Raw genomic sequence first — 25,255 nt, 5'->3', positions numbered from 1 at the left:
GAGGGAAAAATCGGCCCCTCCTAGAGAGAGGGGGAATGAAAATTCTAAATAAAAAAGTATTATGTGTATCATTTATTCTCCTAGGGTAGTGATAAAATGCAAACTTATATATTGTACAAACTCAAAAACTCCTAAACACGGCTTCAACACAGTTTCAATATAATAGCAACAGTGTAAAATTTTAAAATTTTAATGTCAACAGAGTATCAACACAACATCAATCATTGACTACCGTTGAAATTCTATTGACATTTTCCTGTTGATGCTTTTTTGTGATCCATTGACATTTTTCAATGGTCCAGATCATAGTTTTGAGTTTGTACAATATTTAGAGTTTTCATTTGATCACCTCCCTATTCTCCTATGTATATTAAATTACATATTGGGTCAGTTAGATATCTATGGAGGTTTGGATGAGGTCACACCCAATTGCTCATTTCTAATTATATTGAACCCCAAATTTAATTCAAGCTCATATTGAAATATTATTATCAACCACTACAGTAATAATATTGAATTACCCATCCTAATCCAAAATTACAAGTAACTCGGGTTCACTTTTAGAAAGTTATTTCTCACGCTAAAGATATAAATGTCCATTAATTAATTAATGACTGACTATAGACTTAAATAATTAATATCTTGTTAATTTCAAGAGTGGACTCACCAAGAAACACTTATTTATTATTCATGGAATAATCAAATTCCAACTAGCTAGGTTCGGAATAATAAAAAATTGTTATGAAAATAAAATAAGGGTTTTTACAATATCCAATCACTCGAAATATGATCTCTAGTATACAAAACTCTAACAGTACCGATAAAAACCAGTGGTTTCAGGTTTATACTTTTTTTAACCGTGAACTGTTGGTTTTTCGAACCGTGAACATGTCTAGTCGCAGTGGCTGGTAGGCGGGGTGGAATTGCGACGCACTCACCATGGACAGCGGCTGCTCAAAGAATGATGGGTATACGTATCCCCAGTATGGATCTCCGGAGAGATCGGACGACGGGCGCTTGTAGCCTGTAGTGTGGTTTTGGATCAGGCCGTGTCGGCGGACGGAATACTTTCACCTGACTATCCATGTCGTCCAAACAAATCTAAAATTTATCCATGGCATCTATCAATCGATCAAGTTTTGTAATGATAGAGTCCCTCCATTGCAGGAATTTAAGGAGTGGGATCTCGGGGTCGCGATTGCCGTCTGCTGTTAGCACGAGGAACAAGCTCTCCTTCTGTATGATACCTCGGGCGAGAAGTACCGGAAGCCAGATTGGCTGGGCTACTGTCGCCCCCCCGGGCATGCCCCATGGGCCATTCTTGGCGCATTGCGGGGTCGAGAAGGTCTAACGGCGGATGAACGTTGTGTGGGGTATTGTGAAAGCGGTGTGGCGAAGCTATTTGGTAGGGAAATCCGGACCAGGTAGCGGTTGTGTATGGTTGAGTTTGAATTGGCAATGGTTATAGTCGGCGTAGCTGGACGAAATGATGATTGCAATCGGAAGACGAGATCACGATGAAAGCACTAGTTGTTAATGGAGTTTCCCTTGATGGTTGCCGGCGGCGATAGACGATCGGCGGCCCAAATTTGGCTCGGCGATCCGGAATCGGGTGCGCGGGAGATATTTCTCGTCGCGCAGATTGGGGCTTGGTGGTGAATTTTGCGGCTCGGCTGACGAAGGGGTAGGATTATGCATAGGGTTGGATCGGTACAGTATACCATATCGAAATGGGTATACCACATATTATACCGAAAAGTACGGTACGAGAAAATATGATACCATACCGTACCGATTTTTTCGGTATACCGAAAAGTCGGTATGTCAAAATATGAAAACCGTTACCTTACCGACATTTGCGGTATACCGCAAGTCAAACATGTTTGATTATATAAAATATTGAAAATAATAAATATGATAAATATTATAAATAAATAAATAAATATATTAAATATATATAATTATTAACGGTATAGTGCGGTATAATACCTTATACCGCGGTATATACAAAATTTACACCTTTACCGTACCTAAATCTGTCGGTAAGGTATCATATCGTACCGAAAAGTGCGGTATACCGAAAATTTGGTATTTTCGATATTTTTTTGGTACGGTAAGTGCAGTATTTCGGTATATTTTGCCAACCCTAGTTATGCATGTGGGGTTTTTCTGTCGAGCAGATTTGGATAGCTACGATTTGATGAACACAATCGATTGGTAGAGAAAATAGTTTATTCTTTGAATGATTAAATCAAAACAATCTATTCTATTTATAATACTACGACCATAACTTATCGACAAGAAAACATATATCTAAAAGAAACATATGGTGAATCAAAAGATAACTGAATTCGTATGATATAGGATCGTATTGGTTGTATATATTTGTTCCACCTCTTTTGTTTTTTTTTTCCATGAATCTAGAATATAGTTTTGTATTATTCTTATTATTTTTAGTCTTTTTAGATTTGTTTTGATTCTCTAGAATATCTTTTCACCTGACATATTATAAATATGAGCTCATTTTCTAAAAAAACTTCACTCGTCTTCATAATCATTCTCAGATGAATCATATGTCTAATTGCGGTGGACCCGGCCACGGCAAAGTTGACTCTGTTTCCAAAACTAGTCCCCATATTTTTGTAGGGCAGAAGCAATGGAAGCCCAACAAACATGGCTGCTCATCATATATTAACAATCGTAATTATATTAAAAGCAACTATAATAATTAACCTAAACAAATTAGTATTAATCTTACAAATACAGTTGATCATTAAAAAGCCATTGGAGCAACGCTTTGTAGCTTCCTCAAAGGAGGTTTGGCCATACGATATTTTTGCGAAGTATGTGGAGCCCCGACAGGATACACTCTGATTAGATTTCCAGTATCGCTAATTGAATCTCCGAGTTGATAAATCTCATTAAAGTTGCAATTAACACCTCAAAACGTTAGGAATATTGCAACTTTAATGAGATTTATCAACTCGTAGATTCAATTAGCTATGCTAGAAAGCTAATCAGAAAGTATTCTGTCGGGCCTTCACATGCTTCGCAAAACTAATGAAGATTAAGATTTAAAAAGATTGCAAAGGAAATAATGAAGATAATTAAGATAATAAGATGAAAAAAAAGCGGTGATTAGTGTTTTTAGAGTGTTTTAAAAATATTTACTTTTAACATATTTTTTTCTTCGTCTTCTATGGCGTGTGTGAGTGTCTTTTCTCTCTACAAATTACTTGGGATATGGTAATATAGTGAATTCTATTTATTTTTATTTTAAGTGGGAGCTATAGAGAGTAAAACATGACTATACATAGTGTGTTATTTTTTAATTTGTAACGGTAACATTCATTTTCAAATTTAATATTTAGTGCAGCAAAATATTTGAATTTGTAATTAAATTTAAATATTTTAAATTCAAAACATACACAAAAATTTAATATTATCTCTTAGTGTAGACACACATGTGACACAACACACACGCCGCAGTGTTGCACACACACATAAAAAAAACACAACACACACGACACATGCACCTTTCCCATTCAGCTCAAAATATATTAAAATCTTATTTAATTAAAAGTCAATTCGAATCTTTTACTTAGCACATTTGACTCGACACGAGTTCTAAGTAATGTAATAAAAAGTGAGTTGAAAAAATTAGTGGCAGGTAGATCCAATTTTTATATATTATTATTATTATAAAATGTGAGTGTAAATGAGTTAGTGGAATATGTGGATTCACTACCAAAAATGGTAAAAGTGAAAGGTGACAAATTTTTAGAGACGATCGAAAAAAGAAATAAGTGACAAATTATCAGGAACGGAGGGAGTATTAATTTTTCCCTTACCAAACAAAAGAATTTGAAATTAAAATATATTTTAAAAATTATTTAATTTTATCAAATAGAAAATTTGAAAATCAATTACTATTAAAAATCCAAATTGCATTTCATAAAATTGAAATTATATATTATAACAAACACACTCTTCACGAAATTAATCTTACTTCTCAAGTCGCACTACAACATGTCTTTCTTTTTACATATTTTTATCTTTTTCTTTAAATCACTCAATGTTTCAAATTATTTTACTTTAATTCAAAATTAATTTAATTAAATTATAAAAAGATAAAATTGAATTATAATCCGGTTTCCGGTTAGGAACCGGTCGGCTCCGATTCCGAACCAGAACCGATTTTATTTATAAGGTCAAAACCCGTACAGATTTTTCCGGTTTCTCAATTAATCGGCCGGTTCCAGTTTAGGTTCCGATCAACCGAGAACCGAAGAAACGTTTAAGCACCCCTAGGCACACCTTATCCATTCCGCTGGCATACACAATTGAAATAAAAGTGTATCGTAATTTTTATATATTTGACCTAAATTTTATACTTGTTCATTAACATATCGCCACTAGGTAATGAGTATCATTCATAGAGTACATTAAAAAAAAAGACAATTTGTGATCCTATAAAGGAATAAACAAAGACTAAAATATATAAGTAGGAAGATGGTTTCATTCACGGCAGTTGGCATGGTGAGCTCTACAAAGGAATAAACAAAGACAATTTGTGATCCTACGAGAATAGATGGCTAGCTCATCGACCTTGCAACAATCCAGTTCGGCAGTTGGCATGGTGAGCTCTTCCTCCACCGGCACTTACCAAGGTAACAATGCCGCTAATCCTTAGGGTACCTTGGTACTCTAGAATTGGAGACTCGGATTTCCAATTAAAGTCTTCAATTCTAAATTCTGTAAGAACGTTTAATTTGGATTTGCATGGAATTAATACTCATACTTTCCACTTAATTTTGTACTTTGAATTCTATAGCCAAAATAAATAGTGGGAGTATATAGAAGGGATGTGATCAAATTCTAACCATTTTAATGTGCTACTTGCTAACTAAATCAAAATATTATATTAAAATGTCAACAAATGAAATTAAAGAATACTTTAGAATTCAAATTCATAAGGGATTTACTTGTCTATGTATTGTTCCATTCGATATGTTAGGTCCCTACTTAACCTCGACGGTTCTGCCATGATGCCTTTAAAGCCTATACACGATGGATAGACTCCTGTAACCATGACATATTTGCTTGTTTGAACATAATTTCTTTCCAAAAGAAAGTAAATGGTTAATTCCACAAAACAAATATATCTTTTTTACGATGTACAAATATAATTTTTTGGATTTGTTCCAAAATTGACCATGGATAAACTCCCCTTGACATGAATATGTCAACACAAATTTGTGTTGTCATTTTGTATATGTCAAGATAAATTTGTGTTGACGTACTAATGTTATTGTGTTGACATTTTTAATATAATGTATTGATTAGTGAACTAGTAGTAATTGAGCAAAATGTCAAGATAAATTTTTGTTGACATACTCACGTTACTGTGTTGACATTTTTAATATAATGTGTTGATTAGTTAGCAAGTAGCACATTAAGATAGTTAGCACACTAGCACAACCGTATATAGAATTTCAAATAGTTATAAAAATATTTACCTATCAACACAAACAAACCATAATATAGTACACACAATACACACTGATCTGCACTCAAACGCAAACGCAACAATGCACACAAAGCACATGGCATTAAAAATGAAATTAGTTAAGGTTAGTTAGTAATGGTGATGAATAGGGGAAGACTGGCATAAAGACTCGGATTTGTACAGAGCTGCGCTGTGGGGTGATTGGGACATGGCTAAACAACATTTGGATCAAGATCCTGCGGCAGTGCAAAGGAGGCTGAGCTCGTATTCAGAAACAGCCCTGCACAGAAAGCTTTGTGTCCAATCTGCTTGATTTGATCACTGATGACTCCTCATTAACCTTAATGAATTCGGTTGGGAATAACCCACTGCACGTTGCTGCATCCGCGAGGAACTATCACGCTGCGGAAATGCTGGTCACCAGATTTCCTAAGCTGCTCTACCTTTCGAACAATATCAACAAATTCCCCCATCACGGTTATAGGAATATTCTTTAGTTGTTGATTTTCAATAGTGATGGAGGCCTCACGCTTGTACCTCTCATGATCAGATCTGACTTTTTTGGTAAGTAATCTATCAAGATATATATAATCATACAGAACATCAAAACAGCTTCTAATTGTATATACTATATGTGAATTACGATGATCAGATATAGCGTTGGATTTGATTCACAAGTATCCCTATATGGCCATTGGTAGAGTTTTGGAGAAGATAGCATCCAGATCAACAACATTCTCCACGGACGAGGATGATCAACTCGGCTTCCGGAAACATCCCATATACTGGTGTGAGTATTTTATTATTTTAGTTGAGTATTACCTTAAAATTTTGAAGGTATTTTGAAGATTGATATGAAGCCACAATCTTTGGATATTGAGAACCAAACTATTCTAGGCAAGTGATTCATGTAGACATTCAAAACTATTACTAATTTCTTATCTAAAATGGTTTTGGTACAGAGGCTCCAAGGTGTCCTAAAAATGCACTCAACTCTTTGCCATGTTATCAAATACTTGAATCTTATTACTCTCAGGCAATCTATATATGTGACATGCTTTATTTTCGCATGTTGTTTGCATTTCAGCGCCTGGCATTAATTGGTTTCATGAAAAGAAATTGATTCATGAGAAAGCGCTGGAGCTTGTGAAATATTTATGCAACCTTATAGAACCTTTAGACTACAGACAAGCACAAACTATCTGCAAAGACACCATTATAGCAGCAGCTGAATCAGGAAATAATGATGTTGTAGAGGAAATTGTAAGGACACTTCCTTTTGCAATTCATACTAGGAATTATTTGAATCAGAACTTTCTCCATGTGGCCGTCAAGAACCGTTGTGAGAAAGGGTTTAATCTCATATATCGTACGAGCAACTACAGAATCAACTATTCAGAAGTAATCGACAATTCTGGTAATTCAATCCTTCACTTGGCCGCACGATTGGCACCTCCTAACAAGCTCAATTTAGTATCGGGTGCAGCTCTCCAGATGCAACGTGAATTACAATGGTTTCAGGTATATTCATATTTATAGTAGCATATTAGTAGTAGAATAGAAGCAATCAATAAGCTGGTAAATTTCTTAATCCATTTACTAGGATACATCCAAATAAGAATGGTGAAACAATTACTAGAGAACATAGAGAGCTGAAAATAGAAGGAGAGAAATGGATGAATGATACGGCTAACTCATGTACTATTACTGCTGCAGCTATCATAGTTCTTGGCGGCAACCAATCAGAGTCTGGTTATCCGATGTTCTACAAGTCAAGCACATTCACAATATTTGCAATTTCAGATGCAGTTTCGGTTTTTAAAATCACCACTTCACTGTTGATGTTCTTGTCCAGTCTCACCTCGCGTTATGCAGAGCAAGACTTGCTGTATGCACTGCCCAAGCGACTTTGCATTGGTCTGCTTATCCTTTTCCTGTCCATCTTGTTCATGATGGTTGCCTTTAGTTCGACGTTGTATCTAGTGTTTAGGCAGAAGAAGGCATGGATTCTATTGCCAGTGGGTGCACTTACATGTCTTCCCATTTCTTCTTTCGTGTTGTCGCAGTTTCCACTTCTCAGAGATGTCATTTCTACCACTTATTATGGTCGTGGCATTTTCGGCAAACAGAGTGATCGTCCATTTCACTAACTTCACTTAAATATACATATCATGCTTTGCATGATTTTGTTGTTGTTTTTCTAAAATTTAAAGTATCTAAAATGGTTCCGCACCTACCGTTGCCGGTGGTTATTTTAATAATTCATGCATTTATGTGACTTTGAATTGTAGACAGATGCTTATTACTTCTTTTCATGTAATTACGTGACTTTGAGTTGGAGAAAATCAGGTATTAGTATCTATGCTGACTTCTATGCAATTTATTTTCGTATTAGTATCTATGTTCACATCTATTCAATTTATTTTCTTTTACTAGTTACAATATACACATATCAAGATGAATTTGCAAATGAGACAATAATTACATAACATTAAAGAGGGTCCTCTTATATTGCTTATAGTATTATAATCTAAAATTAAGATCAAATTATAGCTTTAAATTTTAAAATATGTGGATCAGATTGAACCTTCATTTGGAAGAGGGGTTTCGCAGAGTAGTGAGATAAACCCGCCCAAAACTCCCACTTCCGATCATCGAAGCCCTAACCCATGAAATTCCATCTCCGAATGGATTCAAATTCAATGCCTCTTCCTCTCCTAACATTGCTAACAAATTAGCTTGAAGAAATGATGTTCAAGGAAAAGGGAAAGTAATGAAGATGGCGATGGATTATATATATATATATATATATATATATAGAGGAGTGATCAATGTTTAACTAATTTTAAGTGTATAACTAGAGAACAAATCTCAGCCACACATCTTAATACTCTAAATTAATCTTATGGCTTAACTATTTTTATATATTTTAATTAAAAAGTAATTAACAAGGGCATTTTTGGAAACCATAATCTATGGGAGATTCACGCTTCATCCAGATTCACACAAAATCATCCAGATTTCGGCGACGCTCTCCTCCGCTCCGCCACCGATAAACCTCCATGCTCGCGCCTCACCTTCTCGTGCTCCTCTTCCATCTCCTACAACTTCATCTCCATCTACGCATCACCAGCGTCTTGCGCAACAATAAGAGAATCCTCTTCTTCCTCGACGGAGTCCATCGCTTCAATATGGCGCAACAAAACTTATGCAGATTTGCTACAATCTTCATCGCTCACGCTCTTGTTCATTGTTCAACAATCACATCTTGCAAAATCTTCATCTCAAGAGCTGATTTCCTCATCTTAATTGTCGATTTCACAAACTGCTATATCACTTTTCATCGCAAGAGCTGATTTCTCCATCGTCAGTTGTTAATTTCACGATCTGCTATATCAATTTTCATAGCAGAGCTGATTTCTCCATCTCTAATAGTCGATTTCATGATATGCTAATTTAGTATTTCATCGCAAGAGTTGATTTTTCTATCTCATAAATTTGTGAGATGATCAAAGATGGTGCACTGTAAGACAAAATTGGTTCACTTTACCTTCATTACAATTCACTCGTATAAATGCATATGAAGCATTTGTTGATGTTAGTATATAATGAAATATGTTTTGAGTGCTTAAACATGTAATCACAATATACTACACTATAAAGACAATACACTTCACTCTAAAGACAGTATACTTCACTATAAAACCCATACAAAATCGTACACACAATATACTTCACTATAAAGTCAATACAGCTCACTAAAATACGATATACTACTTCATTATAAACATGCATCACAAACATTTCACTCTAAGCACATTTTACTTCACCAAAATGATAAATTAGTGCACTATATGCATGGATCACAAACACTTTACTCTAGCCATTGAATACTTGACTCTAGCCATTTTAGTGAAGTATATTAAACATATAGTGATATATATTGTGCATATAGTGAAGTGTGTTTTGAATGCCTTAGAGTGTACTGATTTTCCATTTTAGTGAAGTATATTGAGTATATAGTGATGTATATTGTGCACATAGTGAATTATATTCTGCATGCGTTGTAGTGTACTGTTTTTTCATTTCAATGTAGTACATTGAGCATATAGTGATGTATATTGTGCATAGTGTACTGTTTTTCCAATTTAGTGAAGTATATTTGAGCATATAGTGATGTATATTGTGCATATAGTGAAGTATATTCTGCATGCGTTGTAGTGTACTGTTTTTTCATTTCAGTGAAGTATATTGAGCATATAGTGATGAATATTGTGCATATAGTGAAGTATGTTCTGCATGCCTTAAAGTGTACTGTTTCCATTTTAGTGAAGTATATTGAGCATATAGTGATGTATATTGAGCATATAGTGAAGTATATTCTGCATGTGTTAGTGTACTGTTTTTTCATTTCAGTGAAGTATACTGAGCATATAGTGAAGTATATTTTGCATGCCTTATAATGTACTTTTTTCCATTTTAGTGAAGTATGTTCTGCATTCCTTATACTATGAACCAAATATTAATGTAAAATATGAACAAACTATTTAATGTAAATGAACTAATAAATTTTACAGTGAACAAAAGAGACACATGTTATGAATTATATCACTTTGTACAATTGTTCATGAAATTTGTTGAAGTTTGCAATCATTTTTTCCACATCTATGTCCATATGTCTACTACAATCTTCAATCATAGAAGCCAAAGTTTCATTCATGATCTGCTTCTGCTGTTCTATGTCTTTCTCTCCGTCTTTCATTAAGTATACCTGCAATTTTCGAAAATGTTAATAACATCATTCGTTATAAAGGCAAAACAATTCATTGTAAACAATATATACATCACTATTAGCATAAAACACTTCACTATAAACACAATATACTTGATTCAAATGCCAAAATGGTAAACTCACAATATACTTCACTATAAACACAATATACTTCACTCTAACACTAGAATGCTTCACTCTAAGCATGTTTTAATTCACTGAAATGGAAAAACAAAGCACTTTAAGCATGGGTGACAAACACTTCACTCTAACCATGAAATACTTTACTTTAAGCACATTTTACTTCACTGAAATGATAAAATAGTACTCCCTCCGTCCCACAAAAGATGTCACACTTGTGGGACGGCACGGGATTTTAGGAGGTTTTGTTTTGTGTGTTAAATGGAGAGAGAAAATATAATTTTTATATTTATGTGAGAGAGAAATTTTTCCAAAAAGGGAAATGTGACATTTTTTGTGGGACAAACTAAAAAGGAAAGTGTGACATCTTTTGTGGGACGGAGGGAGTACTCTATAAGCATAGATCATAAACACTTCACTCTAAGCATGAAATACTTCACTGTAAGCACGTTTCATTTCACTGAAATGAAAAAATAGTGCACTATAACAGTGAAATGAAAAAATAGTGCACTATAACCATGTATCACAAACACTTCACTTTAACCATTGAATACTTCACTCTAACCACTTTTTACTTCACTGAAATAAAAAAAACTGAGCAATATGAGCATGGATCGAAAACACTTCCCTCTAAGCATGGAATACTTCACTCTAAGCACGTTTTACTTAACTGAAATGAAAAAATAGTACACTATTAGCATGTATCACAAACACTTCACTCTAAGCATGAAATACTTCACTTTAAGTACGTTTTACTTCACTGAAATGATAAAATAGTGCATTATAATCATGGATCACAAACACTTCACTCTAACCATTAGTTACTTCACTCTAAACGCGTTTTACTTCACTGATATAAAAAAACTGAGCAATATAAGCATGAATCGAAAACACTTCACTCTAAGCATGAAATACTTCACTCTAAACACGTTTTACTTCACTAAAATGAAAAAATAGTGCACTATTAGCATGTATCGCAAACACTTCACTCTAAGCATGAAATACTTCACTTTAAGCACGTTTTACTTCACTAAAATGATAAAATAGTGCATTATAATCATGGATCACAAACATTTCACTCTAACCATTAAATACTTCACTCTAAACACGTTTTACATCACTGAAAAGAAAAAACAGAGCAATATAAGCATGGATCACAAACACTTCACTCTAAGCAATTATTTCACTAAAATGAAAAAATAGAGCAATATAAGCATGGATCACAAACATTTCACTATAACCATGGAATACTTCACTAAAATAAAAAACAGAGCAATATAAATTAATGATGCATCATATACTTTACTATAACCATAATTTGATTCACTGTGAAACATAATATGACTCCATGTAGAGTTAATATACTTCATTCATATGTCAAAATAGTATACTCACGTTTCTACATTTTAGTTCATTGTAAACTGAAATGAATAAGCATAATATGACTCCATTGTCAACCTGAAATGCAAATAAAATCGGTAAAATGAATCGTTCCTATAATAAATATGTCGACGAACATACGTTTACGAATTGAAGGCATTAAGTATGCTGAACGAAGGCAACGACGGAATGAGCAACCAAAAGGAGGCGACAACAAAGTGAATCAAATGAACTTTAGGCGCAGCTGAAGAAGGCGGCGGCGGCGGCGACATAAAGTTGTCGTTTATGAGTGAGAATTGGTTGAGAATTCGAGCAGAAGAGAGAAATCGGTGCAGAGTCGATGGAGAATTCAAGCGAAAGCGAAGAATTGATGGAGAATTTGAGCAAAAGAGGGGGATCGGTGGAGAATCGATGGAGAATTTGAGCAGAAGAGATAGCGGGCAGAAGAAGATTAATCTAAATGAGAGGAATTCAAGTTCTAATCACAACTTTGTTTGTTAAATGACTATTTTACCCTGCCTTTATAAATTCTTGCTTATAGTGAAGTAATTTTTTGGACCAATTTTCAAATCATATGCTGAATTTCAACCCTTGATTTCTTAATCTTGTGGTTGAAATTTGTTCTCTAGTTATACACTTAAGGGGAGCTTGCCCTATATCACTACTCTATATATATATATATATATATATATATATATATATATATATATAGGATTGTGTTAAAATGACAACATCTCTTAAAGTAACACTATACCACCATTCCTAGCCAATCATTTGTACATGTGGACGAATAATAAGCTGCCATGTGGCAATCATAAAAATTGCTCAAGGATAAATTTTCACGGACTGCAATATCTAATACACTAGACTGCAATTTTTCCCGACTGCAATATCCAATACGCTAGACTGCAGTCTAGCATATATAATATTGCAGTCTAGCGTGGTGTCACAGTGTCATTTTAAGAGTGTTGTCATTTTAACGCACCCCTATATATATATATATATATATATATATATATAGGGGAGTGATCAATTGCTAACTCATCACTTAATTGCTAACTACAACTAATTTAAGGCCATAGGATTTTAGAAAACGTGTGGTCTACAATTTGTCACGTGTAATTTTCGTTTTTATTAATAAAATAAATAAAGATAAAAAAAACGCCAAATTAGGGTTTTAGATGAAAATGTTAATATAGTGTTTCAGAAATATCAACACAATGCTTTGAGAATGTCAACACAATGCTTTAAGAATGTTAACCCATTGCTTATATTGACATTCTACATGTATTATATTGACATATTTTATATAGTATGTTGACATTTCTGCTTTACAAAAAAATTGAAAAAATTTTGAATTTTTTTTCAAATTTTGACGTCGGAACATATGCATCTATGATATCGTTGGAATCCTTATAAAATTATCTTTAATTTGATATATGTTATATGAATTTAACGTTTTGGGATTTCTTTTAAAAGTTAGTTATAACTAAACATGTACTTAATTGACATTAATACCCCTATTGATATTTTATGGAATTAATCCTATGGCTTTATTGACGATTTTTGTTGATCGTATTGACATTTCGTGGTTGATGATCTAGGCCCTTAATTTGAATATCTAATGGTTATTATTTAGTTATAGTTAGCAATTAGGTATTGAGTTAGCAATATAACACTCCCCTATATATATATAGAGAGAGAGAGAGTCTTGTTAGGTTGAGATTTTTAGCCCTAATTGAGAATTGAGATGCAATCTCAGCCACTCATCCAAAATATTTACAAAATGTCAACAGCATGTCAACTCGGGGATATTATCGTCTATAGCCTGCACATCAAATGTCAATAGCCTGCATCAAATGTCAACAACTATACATTATATGTGTATAGTTGACATAATCCACAACATTTTCGAAATGTCAACTGCAAGTAGATTATGTCAACTCGGGGTATTATCGTCAATAGTCTGCACATTTAATGTCAATAGCCTGCATCAAATGTCAACAACTTATAGTTGACATTATACGTGTATAGTTGTCATAATCATGTCAACTAAGGGGTATTATCGTCATTTCATTTCTAAAATGGCGGAATATCAAATATCAACAACTCGTATTAAAATGTCAACAACTAAAAAATAACACTTATAATTCACATATCAATAGCCAGAATATCAAATGTCAACAACTCGTATTAAAATGTCAACAACTAAAAAATAACACTTATAATTTACATATCAATAGCCAGAATATCAAATGTCAACAACTCGTATTAAAATGTCAACAACTAAAAAAATAGGTGTAACACTTATAATTCACATATATCAAATGTCAACAACTAAAACAAAGTTAGAGTTATCACAGTTAACAGGACTTCTCATTATTTAGGTGAATTTCCATCCTCATCATTGATACGCCCGGATTTTGCACTGTTTTAAGGCCATTATTTGGTTCGTTTTTGTTATCAAAATCACTCTACATGTCCATTATTTGCATATTCTATACATTTTGGTATTTTGACGTGTTTTGTGAGTAAAAACGCATAGTCTGGAAATCTGGAGTCAGACGGCGACCGGCGACCGCCGCGAAGTTGTACGGCGACCGCCGGCGCCCGGCGGTCAGAGCTATGTGGCGGCCCGCCTCGGAAATTTACGCTAGGAGAAGAGTCTCGCCCGGCGACCGCCGGAGGACATGTGGCGGTCCGCCACCGAAGGGTCAGAATCTCCGGACTCCAACGCGGCGACCGCCGGCCAAGGTGCGGCGGCCCGCCGGAGAAAGGCGGCGAATCTGACCAGCCCTAGATTTGCTCCAAGATTTACCAAGTTTTGAAGATCTTTTCCTTCTATGATGAGGAATAATCTTCCCCTATAAATAGGACCTCAAGCTTCATCAAAAGAGTTTTTTTTCGACACACAACAAGAACACATTCACAGAGATCAAAAGCTAGAGTACTTCAATTGTGCAAGGAGTTGAAGAAGGATTTCAAGAACATCAAGAACGACAAGGATTCAACCTACGGGTTTTATTTGCTTTAGTTTTATGTTCAGATTGCTTTCCCTTCAATCTATGTTTTTAGTTTATTCAGTCATGTGTAACTAAACTCATAGGATTCTAGGGATGTGTTAGTAGCAACTTTGGTTATACAATTCCGTTTTCTATTTAATATCCGTTTTGTTTTTACTTTGTTTCTTCCCTAAGTTAATCATGATGCTTCATAATTGAGTGACACAATTATGTATGATTCAATACAACTTGCTTCATAACTGTGACAGAGTTCTAGCGAGTTAGATCCACTTAGTAGACACTACAGTTAGCTTCCTTTAAAACGGCACTGTTAATTGGGAGTGAGGACTTTTCAAGGGTCTTAGGAGCTTTTTGGAGTTACGTGTTAGGATTGACAACCCTAATGTTAGTAATCAACGTTTGTATCGCATGAGCATAAGCTAGGCGACTCGTCCTTTCAAAGTATTATCTGTGCTAGGGTATTGTAGTTTGGAATTTGTATAACCATAAAAGCGAAAGCACATCCCTGGAATTCCCCTTATCTCTATAATTTTCTCTCCGTGATTTGCTTGCTTTTAGTTGTTTACCGTTTTTAATATTTACTGTTTTCAAAAAGTTACAAAAAAATTCTTGTTTCTCCAGATAGTAATTGAGTTCTAGTAGAAGATAGACACTTTGTGTACATCTTCCCCGTGTTCGATACCCGGTACTAACCTTTTGCTATACTATACCTACTCTGTATACTTGCAGGTATTTATAGTGCAAATAAAAAGTGCATCAATCATCATCCATACACCAATCATTCAAGCAAGAAAAAACAACAAAAACAAAACAAGCAACAAAATCTGAGGGGAAAAAGGAAGAATATGTATAAAATCAATACAAAATCAATCGGATCATGGCTGCTGCAATCAAAATCTAAACGAGAAAAATGAAATCAGATTAGAAATTAAAGTACATGTGTGTCCAAATACGATTTGCGAATTCCAGAAATCACCGCCTTCGGCAGGAGGAGGTTGCGGCAGAGCTCCTCGTGCATAGTGATCGTGTTGTGGTAGTGGTAATACCGGATTCTGCTCTCCGTCTTGTGAAGGCTCCCACCGGCGATATTCTTCGATATGTGGACGTCGGTCGCGTAGGCGTTTCTCGCCTGAATCGCGTATTTTCGATCCCGCCTTATCCTCGTTCGTGAATCTCTGAATACCAGCTTCTCGAACCCCCATTCCCTGCGTTTTCCCCAAATTTCACCGAAATAGGTTTTCAATTAACGCGAATCGAACATTCAGATCATCAATTGATTCAATTCAGTTGCTGATTCAGCTTCTCGAATACCGCCATTTCCTCGACGGCGTCGAAAACGCCGATTCCTTCAGCTTCAACGGTGAAGGATCCAACCGCGCTCATGAAAGCTCTCTCCACCTATCTGGAATATCTAAGAAACAAAGCTTCCGATAAGAAATCAGTGATCGATTACAAGGATTGGCAGATCACTCTCAGCCGTCGATTCAGATCTTTTAAGCTCTGGCTCGTGATCCGGAGCTACGGTGTCGCGAATCTGAGGAAATTTCTGCGAAGCCACATCAAAATGACGAAGAATTTCGAAGGATTGATCTGGTTGAGAGAGAAGAATGATGATTGGATCACCGCGTCGACGAGTCTCTCGGTGGCCATCTTCTTGACCCCTAATTAAAACATAAAATTCCAATTCTGCCCTTTCATAATAAATTAATCTAAAAATATTTTTTTTTGGCAAAATCTGGACCACTCATTTAATAAAAATGAGTGGTTGATATTGCATCTCATTTCTCAATTATTATTGAAAATCTCAACTGATCATATTATAAGATTTGAGTTTAATGTCATGTTAAGATCATTTTAAGTCATTCTTGGTTAGTATGACCTAAAAATACACTAACCATGACCTAAAAATGCCCTACGCATGATATTGTTCTGCGTTCCTGTATTTAAATCTAATTTTCATAAATCAAAACCCTAGTTAGGGGTTTGCAATTAAAGAAGAGCAGAGCTTTACTTAACCAAATTGGCAAGAATAAACGAAACAGCGGCGTTGCTTTGCTTTGCGTTGTGATAAAGGAAACACATTAACAGGAATAACTGTCATCTCTTTTTTTTACGTCGCATATTCTTTTTTAGTCAAACCTCTTCTTTCCTCCAAATTATACATTCAAACTTATATTAGTCCACTACTAAAGAGAACAAATAAGGTATAATGAAATTCAAAATATTTTGTAGTTATAATTTTAGTGTAACTGAATTTGAAGTAATAAAATTTTAATTATTTTAAAAATAGATTAATAGCCATTTAAATCATGAAATTTGTTCAAAATTTGGTCCATCCCATAAATTTTAAAATTTAAAATATTAAATCACTAAGTTTAAATCATAAAAATTAATTTAAATTTGACATTGACTCTTAATTAGACTAAATATAGTAGTTGACATAGGACTAGTATAATACTATCAATCAAAGATCCATAATATTTTTTAGTGTTTTATTATCCTAAAAATATCACTAAGATTTAATATAGGAGTCTATAGACATAGAATTCCCTCGACACCAATACATAATAATTTTGAATATAAGTATTATCTTTATTTAGTTATAATTGTTTGGGAGCATGCAGAAAGTAAATAGTAGAGGAATGAGAAAAAAAAAAGGGTGTAATGTACAAAAAAAATCAAAAAAACAAACTGTAACAAATTTAATTAAGTAGCACAAAAATTTGGAATCGAAAAATAAAATGAATGATAAAAGAGCATGAAATTAAAAAGAAAGTGATAAATGATCAAAAGCAGGCGAGTTGAGCAAAGAAGCGTGGTATCAACCATGCAGCCATGTGCTTGTAGCTTTGTTGAGTCATGTGGATGCCGTCCCAACTTATATGTCGATCAACATCTTCACACACACTGACATTAGCTCCTCCACACATTCTTTCCAAATCGAAGTTGTATTTCCCTCATATTCCGCAGCAAGCCCTCTCTACCTCATATCCATTATGTTTTCCCTCTTGGAGGAGATCTAGGTAAGCATTGTAATAGTCGCCGTAGACTATGACAGTATTGGGATTCTCTAGTTTGAGTTTGAGGATGGCTTCTTGCAGAAGCTCGTTGTGGTACTTCGCAAATTCATTCAACTCTGTCACGCAACTTTAGTTGTTAAGGGGTGCGCCTTGGAATGCAGTTTTATATATCGGAAGGCAACCGATCGGAAAGTTTCTGGGAACAACCAATCTTCTTGCAACCATCTTTATAGCTCTCTGCAACATTAATCATATTCATAACTTTCAATACCATAACTAAATAGCAAATTAAAGCATAACCTTTCCACTTTAATTAATTAAAATATTGATTAAATTTGTTTGTATTTTTTACAATATATCTTCTATAAATCATCTCATAATTTTCGATCTGTCATATAGAACAATGTAAAATTTTGGATAAGAAATATTAATCAGGAATCGTAAAAGGTAGAAAAGTGATGATATAATTTGATATTTAAAAAAAAATGACAATTTTCTCTAATTGATGCATGGCAATATGTCAACTCACCTTAGTTCCATTAATCACGGCTTCAACCACTTGAGGAACCATGCTTTTCAATTCCTCCATTTGTTTCCCTTGAAAGATTGCGTAGTTGTAATTATTCCCACCGGTTTCTCCGACCATGAACATAGCACTTCGGAGTTTCTTGAAACGATCTATATACTCACCAAATCAAATTTATAGTAATAACTAATAACTAACATCAATTTTGTATGTTAAAAATATCAACACAAAGACATAAATTTATCAATATTCTTATGTTGATTTGTGTTGATATTTAAAATTTACATGTTGTATTGATATAATTATGTCTTGTATTGATAATTTTAATACACTGAATTGAAAGTTATTAGTTATTACTGTAAATTAGTTAGCACACTAACGCAACCCTATATATATAGAGAGAGAGAGAGAGTAGGAGGGTTGATCTGCTGGGCAATCATTTTGAGCGCCCGGTGAGCAACACCTTTTTTCATCAGTTTATTTCCCTTTTATTTCTATTTTTCAATTTTATACTAATATTAATAATACTCTTTCTCGACTAGTTCAGCTCTGCCATAGAGTCAAAAGTTCATCTGCTCAATTTTGTCGTCGTTTTCTATTCAAATTAAGATTACAAAATGTTTTTTCTCCAAGTTCAAATTCCAGAACACGTCTAATAATTTGTTACGTTCTTCTAAAAATTCAAAAATCACAAAGTTGCAGAAAGATGTAAAACACACTGGGAAATCAGAAGGAACAAAGTCGAATGCTTTTCTTATTTTCACTTCCACCATTGATATTGCTTCAATTCATAAATCACACACCAAATATAAACGGATAACCATGATACGAGATTAAGAAGACTTTTAGCAGAATAAGCAATGAAATATGAGAAATTACATACTCTGAAATCTAAGAATTTATTTATGAAAAATCCAACTGGAATATCGAATTCAAAAGTGGGGAATATAGTTTAAAAAAATTGGAGAATCAAATAGTGAGAATTAAATATGATAGTCAATATCGCATTCCAAGTTATGCGTCAATGGCAATCGAAGAAGCATCAATGAGAGAATTAGAATTGGGCAAGAGGCGCTGAATTGAAAGAGAGATTGTAGAGTAAAAAAATAGAAACAGAAGAAAAGAGAGAATAAATGAATTTGTAAAAAAAAAAAAAATTGGGGTGCTCGCGCTGGCGCTCATTTTGAGCGCCCAGCACATCAATCCTCTATAGAGTAGATCGTAAAAGAAAGGGTATATATGGTTTACCTATCTCATCAAGGCTGGTGGAATTGAAGTAGGAGTCCATCCAATCCAATTGAACGTCAAGAGAACTATTTGTCACCGAATTCGTTACATTATGAGCAGCTAACACCTCAGACGGCAACGTGGTGGAACCAGCCACGACAAAGTTGACTCCGTTCCCGAACCAAGTCCCCTTGTGTTTATGCGGTGGAAGCAAAGGAAGCCCAGCGGACATTGCTGTTCATCATATATTCACAATTGTGATTGTAACTAAATTAAAAGCATCTATAGTAATTAACTAAAACAAATTAATATTAATCTTACCAATATAGTCTATCATTAAAAGGCCATTGGAGCAACGACCTGTAGCTTCCTCAAAGAACGTTTGGCCGTACGGCAGTCTCACGAAATTTGTAGAGGCCCCGACCGGATACTCTTCAATCAAATTTCCTACATCACTCATGGAATCTCCAAGTTGATAAATTTCATTGAAGTGGCAGTACCCAAAAATGTTACGAACAGCACCAACAGAAAAAATCAAACCAAAAACAACTAAAACACTGAATATTGCTTTAAACGCCATCGACAAAAATCTAAACTCACAACAATAGTCAAACACCAATCACTAATCACTAATGTAGCCTAGTATATATAAGATGCTCACCAAATTCGCCAATAGAGAAAAATCTAAGCGCACAACAACAAAAAGACAATACCAATCACCAATGTAGCTAGTATATATAAGATGCTAATCCAATTCGAAGTTTGAAAGGATTGGCAATTGATATGCTTGGATTTTTTAAATTATACTACTAAGTATACTAATTTTATGTTGAAGATAATTTATAGTGTATATTAATATTATTTTTTATGCGTATTACAAGGTGTCAAGAAACACGTACGTCTAAAGGAATACATGTAAATAGGACAATAAACATATTAGCATTATTTTTATTTAATTTTAATATTTTCCTTTTCTAACAAGGTTAATTACATGTTAGATGTAACTAAATCTTTTTTTTTTTGGGTCAAGGTTGAATGTAATTAGAATAAACATAGTTGGTACTCCATCAAATAGTACTCGAATTGGACTATAATTCTATTGGACTCTAATTTTAATACTAGTTAAAGCATATCTCTAACAAACTAGTAGATTATATTTTTAACGACAAATCAAACAACTAAACCAATAATATAAATACAAAGAGAACAAAGCAATCGAAAGAGAAACAGCATGGGCGATCCAGATGAGAAAATCTCTGAACAAAGGAGAAGAAAAAGGAGAAAAGTTTAAGAGTCTGTACCAATATCTTTTGATACTATTAGATTTCTATTTGATAATTGCTCTGAAGATCAAATTTTGATCGGTTTTCCATCACTTTTCGTTCAATGACTAATTGTTGTTCCCTCCTTGCTTACATTAACGTACTAACTGGTCGCGGTATAGAGGAGAGAGAAATCAGAGATAAACACAAACATATTTTGTTATTACACATTTGATAATTTTAAAAAGTTAATTATCTAATAATAATAAGGGTTTAGGGTTTTACAGTCAAATTATGGTTTTACATACTGGCTTTAGGTTTCACCTACAAATTACCAAATAAGTTGATTTGTTCTGATTTTGTAGCTGATCAAGATTTTATCACTGATATAACTTAATATAAATCATAACTCAACAAATGAATTATTTACTTTAGTACTATAATATTATGTTGTTTAGCATCCTAAAACATTACATCATTTTAGTTAACGTTTGATAATGCCAACATATTTTAGATTACACATTTGATAATTAAAAAATGTTTTCTAATAAGAATAGTAGTAGCAATAAAAATTTATTCTTCAAATTTATGTCAAATAAGGGACCAAAATATATATGTATGTACATATTTGCAGACTCCATAATTACACTGGTTGAGGTGTTTTAATCCCACAAACTGAGTAAGCTTGCCTTCGTTCCAATCAGACGGCGTCGGAGATCACCCCCTCACTCACACCCATCGATTGGGCTTTCCACTTGTGGAAAAATTGGTGCGCTTTGTGCATTTGGAGGCCAAGCTCATGCCTCGACTCAACGCCACCAGCCGACGTAACAGACTTTTTCCCATATCAAGACAAACATGAAAGGCTTGCTATTGTCTTATTGGTAGATTCTGAGACATACGCTGTCGCATCACTTCTCCTCGTTGTTAAAGACAATGGAAAACTTATGAATTTCGGGACTCACTCGTTCGAAATCGGGCCGAGCCAGATCGTATGTCTCAGCCACCTTCTCGCAAAAGGTCTCTGTCTTTTGTTGATAAAGTCTCAAATTCTGGAAAGGCCATTTATAATAAAAATAAAATAAAATAAAATCACTACAAATCGCAAACAAATCTTACAGCTGCAATTGCAAAAGTTGCATGGGAATGCGCAATGTTTAAACTTTAATAGAGCAAAAATGGACTCTTGTATTAATATATTGTTTATGTTGAAAAATAAAATGCAATAAATAAAACTCAAGAACTCTTGAAAATTACCTTGTGATTAGGCTTAAGTTGTTATTTGTGATACAATGGACATCTCTATTTATAGGACTAGAGAATTAAAGATACCTAGGAAAAATACAATTAGAACTATAGCCCTATAAATGATATCCTCTTTTCAATACACTGACTCACATGTTTCTCTTTCCAACATACTTGAGACCCACATGTCCTCTTTCCAACGGTTTACAATCCAATAATTTTACTGATCATATTCTGATAAAACTCTATCAAACTATTTCATAGATTATGATAGTTCATTAAACTCTATCAAACTATACTATACGAAGATGATGATCTTTCTCAAATCAGCTCAAGCCAAATTTCAACGTCTAATATACAAGTATTGGGAAATAGAAAAAATTACACTAGTAATTTTTTATTTTAAAATGATTGTTTCATTAAAATAACTATTTATTTTATTCCTTTCTTTTATTATTTCTTTTTATTTTAAAATGACTTTAAAGAAATCGAAACGACGAGATTGAGTTGTGACAAAAATAATAATTTGAAGCTATTATAACCTAGTTCTCTCTAGTTCGACCTCCTAAACGTTTTGGGAAAGAACCGTCAAAGAAAACCCGGACGGAGGTTTATATAACAGCTCGACTCAAGATAAAAAATAAAAAAAACTAAAATAACACTTATAATTAATTAAAATAGACGAACTACAAGACTAAGCATAGTTTTATAAGTATTTGGCTCGTTGTGATCAACGGCTCGTCCGGAGTGCGATGAGTTCTTCTTCTTTCTCTCTCGGCCTTTGTTGCTCTTCTTCCTTTTCATATATACGTCGTCCAGGACAGATTGACGAATGTCCCGTCAGATAAATATTGATCCAAAAGCCCAAGGTATAAGGATTGGCATCAGACTCCCTAGGTCGATGAAATCAAACTACAATTGATGTTGAAGAATCAAGAAGACCACAAGATCGACAGAAAAGTAAAATCTTATTTAGAATAGTGAATCAAATGAGATGAGCTGAGTCGGAGAGTATGAAAACTGAATCGACAAAACAAACTGCTCTACAAAAAACCTTTTATACTAACACTCAACAGTCAACAGCAGCTAGTAAATGAACGGCTGAGATTAGAACAATCCAACTAATCTCTATCCTACGGCTGCTGGAGCTCAATGCCATCCATGCTTTGGAGACTTGACTTCCAGCTAATGGCTGCTCCAAACATTGTGAAAGAAACGGGCGTGCGGGAGGAATTTCTCGTCGCTCAGATTGGGGCTTGGTACGACGGAATTTGCGGCTCGACGGACATAGGGGTAGGGTTATGCATGCAGGGTTTTTCTGTTGGGAGGATTTGGGTAGCTACGATTTATGAACACAATAGATTGGTAGAGAAAAGAGTTTATTCCTTGAATGATTAAATGATACAATCTAATTCTATTTATAATACTTAGTACCCTAACTTATTGAACAATAAAATATATATCTAAACATCTATGGGAAAGATATGGTGAATCAAAAGATAACTAATAGGTACGATATAGGTTCTGTAACATCCTTGACAAAATTATGTATTATTTAATATTTTTATTGCATAATAAATATATTAAAGAGATATAATACGAGATATCATTTAAATAAGTAAAGCATCAAATAAATCAGTTTTGTATGTACAGTAATTGTCCAAATCATTAATTATTATTATTATTAGAATTGTGATAATACAGGTAATGAATTGTACGTGCATTCATGTATATGAAAATAGTTTATTTAGCTTGGTGTGCATCAGTGCATGCATGGAATATGTATAATTTTAACTTTTGTAAACTATTTTTTTTTTTTTATAATGAAAATATTGATCATGATCCATATATATTAATATAGATATACTCGTAGCTATCTACTTGATATTCTTTAATTTATAAAACGATACCTTATTTTTTACTTTGTTAAGCCATGTGTAAAGAAAAGAGCAGAAATTGTATACGTGTTTAAAGCTGGGAATATTAGTGATAATTGATAAGAATTCATATTAAGCTGCTCACAAACCCTTTACCGACTTAGTAGATATATTTACATACACAAGTGCTTGAAAAAAAAAGGAGAACAAGAGATGGGAGAGAGAGATATTAAATAGTCGACTACTATTTTATAATATATATTTATGAGGAGCAAAGGAACGTTAGGAGTGGTAGAAGAAAGATGAGTCTGGTACAGTAAAAAGGATTGAGAATTATAGATTTGGAGGCAGGAACGAAGGCTAAATTAGATGGTCTATTATAAATAAGCGTGTATAAATTACATTTTTAATGTTACAAATGTTACGTTGTTGAATGTTATGCGTTAAATTGAAGTGAATATTTAGATATTATGGTGCAATATGATATGGATATAAAGTTAATATAATTGATATATTTTACATATGGAATTGAAAGTACATGAATCATATGATTAAAAGGAATTTGTGACGGTCTTGTCTTGGATCTGAAATATTAGAGGGACCTACGGATCGAATATAGAGAGACCTACAGGTCGAATACAGAGGGACATATAAATCCAATTACCGAGGGATCTTAGGATCAAATATAGAGGGACCTATGAGTCCAATTACAGAGGGACCTTCGGGTCATAGAGGAATCCGGGCAGCTACCTGGCGTGATTTGCACAAAATAAATTGAACAAAGAGGCATATGCACATGGATACGAACGTGTTTATGATACATCATTGATTATTTATATGTGATTAGAATATTTGTAAATAAGCCTAATAAACGATGAATTTTTTTTTAATTATAATATTTGGATGGTGATATAATTAATAAGTGATTTTCTTTAATTTTGTATTTGTTATTATGAATATATACACCAGAGGAGTTGGGTGACACGTATCATATGTATATATTTGTTTCACCTCTTTTATTTTTTTTCCATGAATCTAGAATATATTATTATATTATGGGGTAATTGCTTTTAAAATCACCAACTTTCAATGAATTCCGGTTTTTCCCACGAACTTTAAAAAGTTCGTGTAATACCACGAACTTTATTGTCGGTTGCTATTTTCCCATGTCAGGTTTTCCGGTCTTATTCAAACTGTTCGTTTCCTATTAAGACAATGTCCAAATTCTTTTATCTTACTATCGTTATCTTTGTCTTTGAAATAGCTTCGTGTCG

At 33.8% G+C, this 25,255-nt stretch overlaps 2 pseudogenes; one reads left to right on the top strand and one right to left on the bottom strand.

The window, feature by feature from the left end:
- Positions 1 to 5,853: 5,853 nt before the first annotated feature.
- On the top strand, positions 5,854 to 7,659 carry LOC125206107 (uncharacterized; annotated as a pseudogene).
- A 9,951-nt stretch (positions 7,660 to 17,610) lies between these two features.
- Positions 17,611 to 19,934, bottom strand: LOC148923060 (acetylajmalan esterase 2-like; annotated as a pseudogene).
- Between the last annotated feature and the right edge of the window lie 5,321 nt (positions 19,935 to 25,255).

Source organism: Salvia hispanica, chromosome 6, assembly GCF_029641045.1.
Source record: "Salvia hispanica isolate PSC_SH4W2 chromosome 6, Shi_PSC_v1, whole genome shotgun sequence".
NCBI lineage: Eukaryota > Viridiplantae > Streptophyta > Magnoliopsida > Lamiales > Lamiaceae > Salvia > Salvia hispanica.
The sequence above is the reverse complement of the archived record's forward strand: the minus strand, read 5'-3'. Positions and strand labels throughout refer to the sequence as shown.